Source organism: Myotis daubentonii, chromosome Y (assembly GCF_963259705.1).
Source record: "Myotis daubentonii chromosome Y, mMyoDau2.1, whole genome shotgun sequence".
NCBI classification, from domain to species: domain Eukaryota; kingdom Metazoa; phylum Chordata; class Mammalia; order Chiroptera; family Vespertilionidae; genus Myotis; species Myotis daubentonii.
The window spans coordinates 10,167,026-10,176,062 of NC_081862.1; the positions used below are offsets into that span (position 1 = coordinate 10,167,026).

Below are 9,037 nucleotides of genomic sequence, written 5' to 3' on the forward strand. Positions count from 1 at the left end.
CCAGAAGTTCCCCATCCCAGGTTTAGAGCAATATGAGAAAATGTGACTCATATTCTTTCTCTCAGCCGCACTTCCCCCCAACCCCATTAACACATACCATGCTGCCTCCATCCTGGCTGGAAAATGCAGAAAGCTAGCATTATAGCTAGAAAAATAAGGGAGAATTTATTACTAAAATGGAAAATTCTAAATTTGTTTTCTAGGAGACCTTTACAAAGAAATAGGTCTATGTGGCTTCTTCTATAAATCCTTGGTTATTTCAATTCAGCTAATCTTAAGTTTATTTATGAATATTTATTAATTGAATCAGGTAGTTTTCTATAGATATTGTAAATACAATATTTACTTTATCTAATTCTTTTTATTTTTGTCAGTGTTTTGATCTTATGTTTTCAATCTGATTTATTTCCCCTACAAAGCGGGCTACAAGATTCCCAAGTGAGGCGACAATTTTCTCCCTTTTATTGCATGGGATCACAACTTCACTGTGTGTTAGAGAATCAAGAAAAAGAAAAAAACAACTATTTTTGAAGAGTTTCCTGACTTTCTACATAAAGATATGAAAAGATTGCTTTGGTGATTCATCACCCCAAGTTTCAGAGATTAAATTTTGGCTTACATGCCTTCCATTTATAGTTTAGTAGTGAAAACTGTCAATCATAGTATGGTGTATATTTACCCCCACTTATATAGAGAAGGCTTTTTTAATTTGAAGAGACTGACAGGTGAGAAATACGTTCTGTCAGAATTTTCTCCTATTAGAGGGGCTCATATTTTTTTATAGTTGCACCATATACTAACCAAAATGAATGTCCTAGTTCAGTGTGCTCAGTTCCTAATTGAGAACCATCATCTATTTTTACTCATATTAAAATTATATATTTTTAAATGCTAACTTTTAAAAAATATTAACCCTTGAGAAATACTTTTGTTTCAGCATGAGATAGTTAAAAATATCTTAATAGGTAAACATAACATATTAGGTAGTTTTTGGAAATCATGGCTAAGTTTTATGCTTGCAGTAGATTATTTTTATGTATATTTTTATTGTTGATAACATTACAGATATCTCCCTTTTATCCACATTCTCACAGAGCCTGCCCCCCCATCCCACAACAGGTCTTCACTACATCATTGGTCATGTCCCATATAGAACTGCTTTAGTTTATCCATTCTTATGACACCAATCCTACATCAATGTATGTCAGTCACTTTTATGCCTCATCGCTTTGGTTCTTATTTTATTGGTCAATTCATTGTGGTCATTAGATTACACACAATAAAAGCAAAATTATGCGATTTGTCTTTCACAGATTTGCTTATTTCACTTAGTATCATATTCTACAGGTCTATTCATGCTGTTCCAGAGAGTAAGACATCCCTTTTTTACAGCTGCATAGTATTCCACAGCTTTTTTATCCATTCATCTGCTGATGGGTACTTGGGCTGTTTCCAGATCTTAGCTATTGTAAATAACACTGCTATGAAAACAGGGGTGCATATATTCTTTCTGATTGGTGTTTTGAGATTTATTAGAGTACATTTCCAGAAGTGAGATAGCTGGGTCAAAAGGAAGTTCCATTTTAAATTATTTAAATATTCTATATTTTCCAGAGTGGCTGCACCAATGTGCATTCCCATCAGCAATGAACTAGTGTTCCCTTTTTTATGCATCCTCGCCAAGGACTTGTTTTTGTTATTTTGATGATATCCATTCTGATATGTGTGAGGTGATATATCATTTTGGTTTTCTTTTGCAATTTTTTATGATTAGTAACTGAGCATTTTTCATAGTTCTCTTGGCCATTTGTATGTCCTTTTATGGAGAAATGTATACTCAAGTTTTCTGCCCATTTTTAAGTTGGATTGTTTGTCTCCTTTGGTTGAGTTGTAGGAGTGCTTTATTTATTTTAATATATTTTTATTGACTTCAGAGAGGGAGAGAGAGAAAGAAACATCATGAGAATCACATATTGGATGGTGCATGCCCCCACTGGGGATCAAGCACTCAACCTGGCATGTGCCCTGACGGAATCAAACCATGACTTCCTGGTTCATAAGTTGATGCTCACCACCTGAGCAACACCAGCCAGGCTATGAGTGCTTTACATATATTGGTTATTAACCCTTATCAGATGTATCATGGGCAAATATGTTCTTACATACAGTGGGCTGCATTTTTATTTTAATGGTGGTTTCGTTTGCTGTGCAGAAGCTTTTTATTTCGATGTAGTCCCATTTATTTTTTCCTTTACTTCCTTTGTCCTAAGAAAAGTATTAGCAAAAATACTGCTATGTGAAATGTCTGAGATTTTACTGCTTGTGTTTTCTTCTAAGATTTTTATGGTTTCATGCCTTACATTTAAGTCTTTTTTCCATTTTGAGTTTATTATTCTGTATTAGCTTTTAGTATTTTAAAATGAATAGTATTGAATCTATAGATAACTTTGGGTAGTATTTTAATGATGTTAATTATTCCAATCCATGAACATTGTATATATTTGCATTTGTTTATATCTTCCTCTATTTCTTTTTTTCAATGTCCTATAGTTTTCTAACTATGGGTCTTTTACCTCCTTAGTTAAGTTTATTTCAAGGTATCTTATTTTTTTGTTGCAATGATAAATGGGATTTCTTTTTTTAATTTCTCTTTCACAGTTCATTATTCGTGTATAACAATGACAATAATTTCTGAATGTTGATTTTGTAGCCTTCTACCTTGCCAAATTTATTAAGTCTAGTCATTTCCTGGTGGAATTTTTAGGATTTTAAATTTACAATATCAAGTTGTCTGTGAATAATGACAGTTTTACTCCCTCCTTTCCAGTTTGGATATCTTTTATCTGTTCTTGTCTGATTTTGTGTCTAGGACTTACTGTACTATGTTGAACAAGAGTGGTGAACATGGACATCCATATCTTGTTCCTGTCATTGAGTATTATGTTGGTTATAACTTTGTCATATATGGCCTTTATTAGTTTGGGATATGACCCTTCTATTGCTATTTTACTGACAGTTATTTTCTATAAAGGGTGCTGAATTTTGTCCAATGCTTTTTCTGGATCTCCTGATATGATAATATGGTGGTTATCTTTAATTTGATAATGTAATGGATCACATTTATTGATTTGTGAATATGATACCAGACTTGCATCTCCAGGATAAATCCCACTTTATCGTGGCATATGGTCATTGTAATATATTGCTGAATCCATTTGTTTATATTTTTCTTAGAATTTTTGCGTTTGTTTTCATCAGGGATATTGACCTGTAATTCTTTTTCTTTGGTTTTGGAATTAACGTAATGTGGGCTTAATAGAAAAAGCTTGAGTTTCTTCCCCTTGAATTTTTTGGAATAGTTTGAGGAGGATAGGCATTAGTCCTTTTTTAAATGTTTAGCAAAATTCTCTTGTAAGTCCATCTAGTCCAGTACTTTTGTTTGCTGAAAATTTTTAAATTACTGCTCCAATTTTATCAGTTGTTATTGGCCTACTCAGTCTTTAAAATTTTTCTTTATTGAGTTTGAAAAGATTGTGTTTCTAGAAATTTGTCCATTTCACTCAGGTTGTTCAGTTTGTTGACATATAGTTGTTCATAATATTTGCTTACAATCCTTTCTATTTCTGTGGTGTCTGTTGTTGTAACACCTCTTTCATTTCTAATTTTATTTTATTTGAGTCCTCTCTATTTGTTTATTAATTAGTCTGGCTAGGGCTTCATCAATCTTATTTTTTCAAAGAACCAGCTCTAGGACTCATTGATCCTTGTGTGTGTGTTTTTCTAGTTTCTATTTCATTTATTTTCACTCTGATCTTTATTATTTACTTCTAATTCCTTTTCTTACTGTTCTCTAATTCATTTAATTATAGTGTTAGATGGTGTATTATTGCTTTTTTGTTTCTTAAGGTAGGTCTGTAATGCTATGAACTTCTCTCTGAATTGCTTTCACCATGTCTCATAGGTTTCGAGTGGTTGTGTGTTCATTTTTATTAGTTTCTAGGAAGTTTTTAATATCTTGCTTGGTGTCATTGATAACCCATTCATTGTTTAATAATATGCTGCTTAGCCTCCATGTATTTGACTGTTTTGGGTTTCTGTTTTTTTGTAGTTGATATTCCATTGTGTTCCAAGAAGATGCTTGGTATTATATCAACGTTCATAATTATATGGGCTTGGGTTGTGTACTAACATGTAGTATACCTTTGAGAATGTTCCATGTGTGCTTGAGAAGAATGTATAGCCTATTGATTTTGGGTAAAATGTTCTGTAAATATCAGATCCTTCTGATCTAGTGTGTCATTTAAGGCCTCTGTTTCTTTATTAATATTTTGTCTGGAAGATCTATCAAGTGATTTCAGTAGGGCGTCAAATCCCCTGCTATGACTGTATTGCTTCCTTAAAGTTTATCAAGAGATTTTTTATGAACTTGGTTGCTCCTACATTGAGTACATATATGTCTATAAGTTTTATATTTTTATTAAATCAATCCATTACCATTATGTAGTGGCCTTCTGTGTTTCTTGTTATGGCATTTTTTTATGAAGTCTATTTTGTCTGATATGAGCATTGCTAACCCACCTTTTAATTTTTCTTTCTCTACTCATAGAATATATATTTCATCTTTTTATTCTGTGTTAATCTTTTGTTTTGAGGTGGATCTCTTGTAGAATATATATATATATATATATATATATATATATATATATATATATATATATATATGTCATATTTTCTTATCCATTAACCTACTCTGTATCTTTTGAATTGGAGCATTTAACCCACTTATATTTAAGGTTATTATTGATATTTATTTATTGCCATTTCAATTTTCTTTATCACTATGATCTCTCCTTTTCTTCTTCCTCTTAAAGCAGTCTCTAACATTTCTTGCATTGCTGGTTTGCAAGCTTTCTTTGTCTGAAAAGCTTTTAATTTCTCCTTCAATTTAATGGATAGCCCAGCTAGATACAGCAATCTTGGATTTAGGTTCTTGCTTTTAATAACTTTGATTACTTCATGCCACTCTCTTTTGGCCTGAAGTGTTACTAATGAGAAGTCAGCTGACATGATAATTGGAAATTCTTTGTAGGCAATTTTCTGTCTCTGTTACCTTTAAGATTCTTTTTTGTCTTTAACATTTGCCATTTTAATTTAGATTAAATGGGGGTCTATGCTTACTTCATCAGTAAATATAATAAAATTGGAATGATACAAATATTAGCATGGCACCTGCGCAAGGATGACAGACAAATTCGTGAAACATCTCATATTTTTAAGGAAATTTAAAAAAATTATGCAAGGCAAGGGGTTAAATCCAAGAATACTATATTCAGCAAAGCTATCATTCAAAATTGAAGGGGAAATAAGCTTCACAGACAAAAAAAGGCAAGGGAGTTTATCACCACAATGCCAGCAATGCAAGAAATGTTTAAGGGACTGGTGTAAAAAGAATAAAAAGCTAAGAAAGAAAAAAGACAAAAAAATAAAAATTGCTACAAACAAGTACATTTCATTAATAACTTTTAATGTACATGGACTAAATGCACCAATCAAAAACCATCAAGTGGCTGAATGGATAAAAAAGACACCACCAATATATATAAGAGACCCACCTACAAGAGACCCACCTTAGAATAAGGGACTCACAGATTGAAAGTGAAAGGATTGAAAATTACCTTCAGGCAAATGGAAATGAAAAAATCTGGGATAACAATAATTTTGCCTGACAAAAATTTCAAAAAACCGCTAATAAATTTAGTGAGACCCTCAAGAAATTTAATGAGACCCAAGAGGATATGGAAAAAAAACAACAACTAGAAATTAAGCATACACTGACTGAAATAAAGAATATTATACAGAGATCCAACAGAAGACTAGAGGATCCCAAGAATCAAGTCAAAGATTTGGCCGAAACCGGTTTGGCTCAGTGGATAGAGTGTCGGCCTGCGGACTGAAAGGTCCCAGGTTCGATTCGGGTCAAGGGCATGTACCTGGGTTGCGGGCACATCCCCAGGAGGAGATGTGCAGGAGGCAGCTGATCGATGTTTCTCTCTCATCGATGTTCCTAACTCTCTATCTCTCTCACTTCCTCTCTGTAAAAAATCAATAAAATATATTTTAAAAAAAGATTTGAATTACAAAGAAGTAAAATACACCCAACTAAAAAAGCAAAAAGAAGAAAGAATCCAAAAATATGAAGATAGTGTAAAAAACCTCTGGAACAACTTCAAGCATACCAACATCTGAATTATGGGGTGCCAGAAGAAAGAGAGCAAGATATTGAAAATGTATTTGAAGAAATAATGACAGAAAACTTCCCCTACATGGTGAAAGAAATAGAGTTACAAGTCCAGGAAGCACAGAGAACCCCAAACAAAATGAATCCAAAGAGCGCCACACCAAGACACATCATAATTAAAATGCCAAGAGCAAAAGACAAAGAGAGAATCTTAAAAGCAACGAGAAAAACAGTTACCTACAAGGGAGTACCCATACGACTGTCAGCTGATTTCTCAACAATAAGTATGCAGGCCAGAAAGGTATGGCAAGAAATATTCAAAGTGATGAATACCAAGAATCTACAACCAAGATTACTTTACCCAGCAAAGCTATCTTTCAGAATTGAAGGTCAGATAAAGAGCTTCACAGGTAAGAAAAAGCTAAAGGTGTTTATCACCACCAAACCAATCTACACTAATAAAAGGGAAATATGGTAATTGGCGTACGACCGCTACCCTTCCCATTGGCTAATCAGGGCAATATGCAAATTAACTCAGCCAAGATGGCGGATGGCAGCCAGGCAGCTTGAAACTAACATGACGCTCGCTTGCTTCAGTGACGGAGGACTCCAACGTTCCTGCAGGCCTCTGAACCTGCAGTTACAAACATTGTAACAAATATAGACGCTAAACAAAACCCTAGAAACCAGCTTTCAGCCAGCTGGGATCTCAGAGCTGGAGTTGATACAGAGTTTCCAGAACCAAAACAAAAAGGATACCTGCTTTCAGGAGCGGAGGCCTAAGAGCTGGAGCCTCAGAGCTAAAGCTGGCCCAGAATAAAAAAAGAAAAAAAGGAGCAGTTGGGAGCTTCAGTCCCAGCCTGAAAACAACCCTCAGCTCCTCACCCAGACTGGCCAGGCACCCCAGTGGGGACCCCCACTCTGAAGGGTGTGTGACCAGCTGCAAACAGCCATCATCCCCTCATCCAGGCTGGCCAGGCAACCCAGTGGGGACCCCCACCCTGATCCAGGACACCCTTCAGGGCAAACTAGCCGGCCCCCACCCATGCACCAGGCCTCTATTCTATATAGTAAAAGGGTATTATGCCTCCCAGCACTGGGATCAGCAGAGCTGAGAGGCCTCCCGGCACCGGGATCAGCGTGACAGGGGGCAGCGCTCAAACCCCCTGATCACCCTGTGGCTCTGTGTGTGACAGGGGGCAGGGCCACAACCTCCCTATCTGCCCTGCTCTGTGGGTGATAGAGGGCAGCGCCCCAATCCCCTAATCGGCCCTGCTCTGTGGGTGATAGAGGGCGGCGCCCCAACCCCCCCGCCCCCCGCCACGGGCCCTGCTCTGTGTGTGATGGGGTAGAGCCATAACCTCCCCATCGGCCCTGCCCTGAGTGTGACAGTGGCGGCGCCCCAACCCCCTGTGTGACAGGGGCCAGTGTGCCAAATACCCTATCGGCCCTACTCTGTAAATGACAGGGGGGAGCTCCCCAACCCCCTGATGGGTCTGCTCTGTGCGTGACAGGGAGGAGCTCCCCAACCCCGATGGGCCCTGCTCTGTGCGTGACAAGGGGGAGCTCCCCAACCCCCTGATCGGCCCTGCTCTGTGCGTGACAGGAGGTGGCGCCACAACCTCCCCATCGACCCTGCCTTGAGTGTGACAGGGGGCGGTGCCCAAACCCCTCAATTGGCCCTACCCTGAGCATGACTGAGGGTGGCATCTCAACCTCCCAATCCGCCCTGCTCTGTGCATGACAGGGGAAGGCGCCCCAACTTCCCAGTCAGCCCTGCTCTGAGCCTGACCAGGGGCTGCACCTAGGGATTGGGCCTGCCCGCTGCCACCCGGAAGAAGGCCTAAGCCAGCAGGTCGTTATCTCCCAAGGGGTCCCAGACTGCGAGAGGGCACAGGCCGGGCTGAGGGACCCCGCCCTCCCCTGCAAGTGCACAAATTTTTGTGCACCGGGCCTCTAGTATTATATGAAATGCTGAAAGGTATCCTTTAAGAAGCGGAAGAAGAAAAAGTTAAAAATACAAATTATGAACAAATACACATCTATCAACAAGTGTATCTAAAAATCAAGTGAATAATATGATGAACAGAATAAACTGGTGAATATAATAGAATCAGGGGCATAGAAAGGGACTGGACTTACTATTCTTCGGGGGAAAAATAGAGGGGGTTCAGGAAGAGACTGGACCAAAATCATACAGCTATGGATGATGAGAGTCAGGGGGGAGAAAGAGCAGAGGATGGGGTGGGAACCGGGTGGAGGGGAGCTATGGGGGGGAAAATATGAACAACTGTAATAATCTGAACAATAAAGATTTTTTAAAAAAATGGGTTCATGGATTGAACTAGAGAGGATTATGCTAAATGAAATAAGCCAGTCAGAAAAATATAAATATCACATGAGCTCACTCATTTGTAGAATATAATGAACAACATAAATTGATGAACAAAAACAGATCCAGGGACAGAGAAGCATCAATCAGACTGTCATACCTTAGAGGGAAGGTAGGGGAAGGTGGTGGTAAGGCAGAGAGATCAATTAAAGGACTTGTATGCTAGTATATACCCCTAACCAATGGACACAGACAACCGGTTGATGAGGGCATGAGTGTGGATTATAGGGATAATATTGGGATAAGGACACATACGTAATAACTTAGTCAGTAAACAAAATACCTTATTTCCCTAGATAAGATATCAAGTGTTGCTTCATATATGAAATTTAAAACATCAATATAATGCTCAATGAATCTTTGAAAGATATGTCACATGGACACTCCAAAAGACAGTAATATAATTA

The 9,037-nt window shown here is 37.7% G+C and overlaps 1 pseudogene; it reads left to right on the forward strand.

Annotated features, from left to right (window-relative positions):
* Window positions 1–5,174: 5,174 nt before the first annotated feature.
* LOC132225668 (U6 spliceosomal RNA) lies at window positions 5,175–5,274 on the forward strand (annotated as a pseudogene).
* The last annotated feature ends 3,763 nt before the right edge of the window (window positions 5,275–9,037 follow it).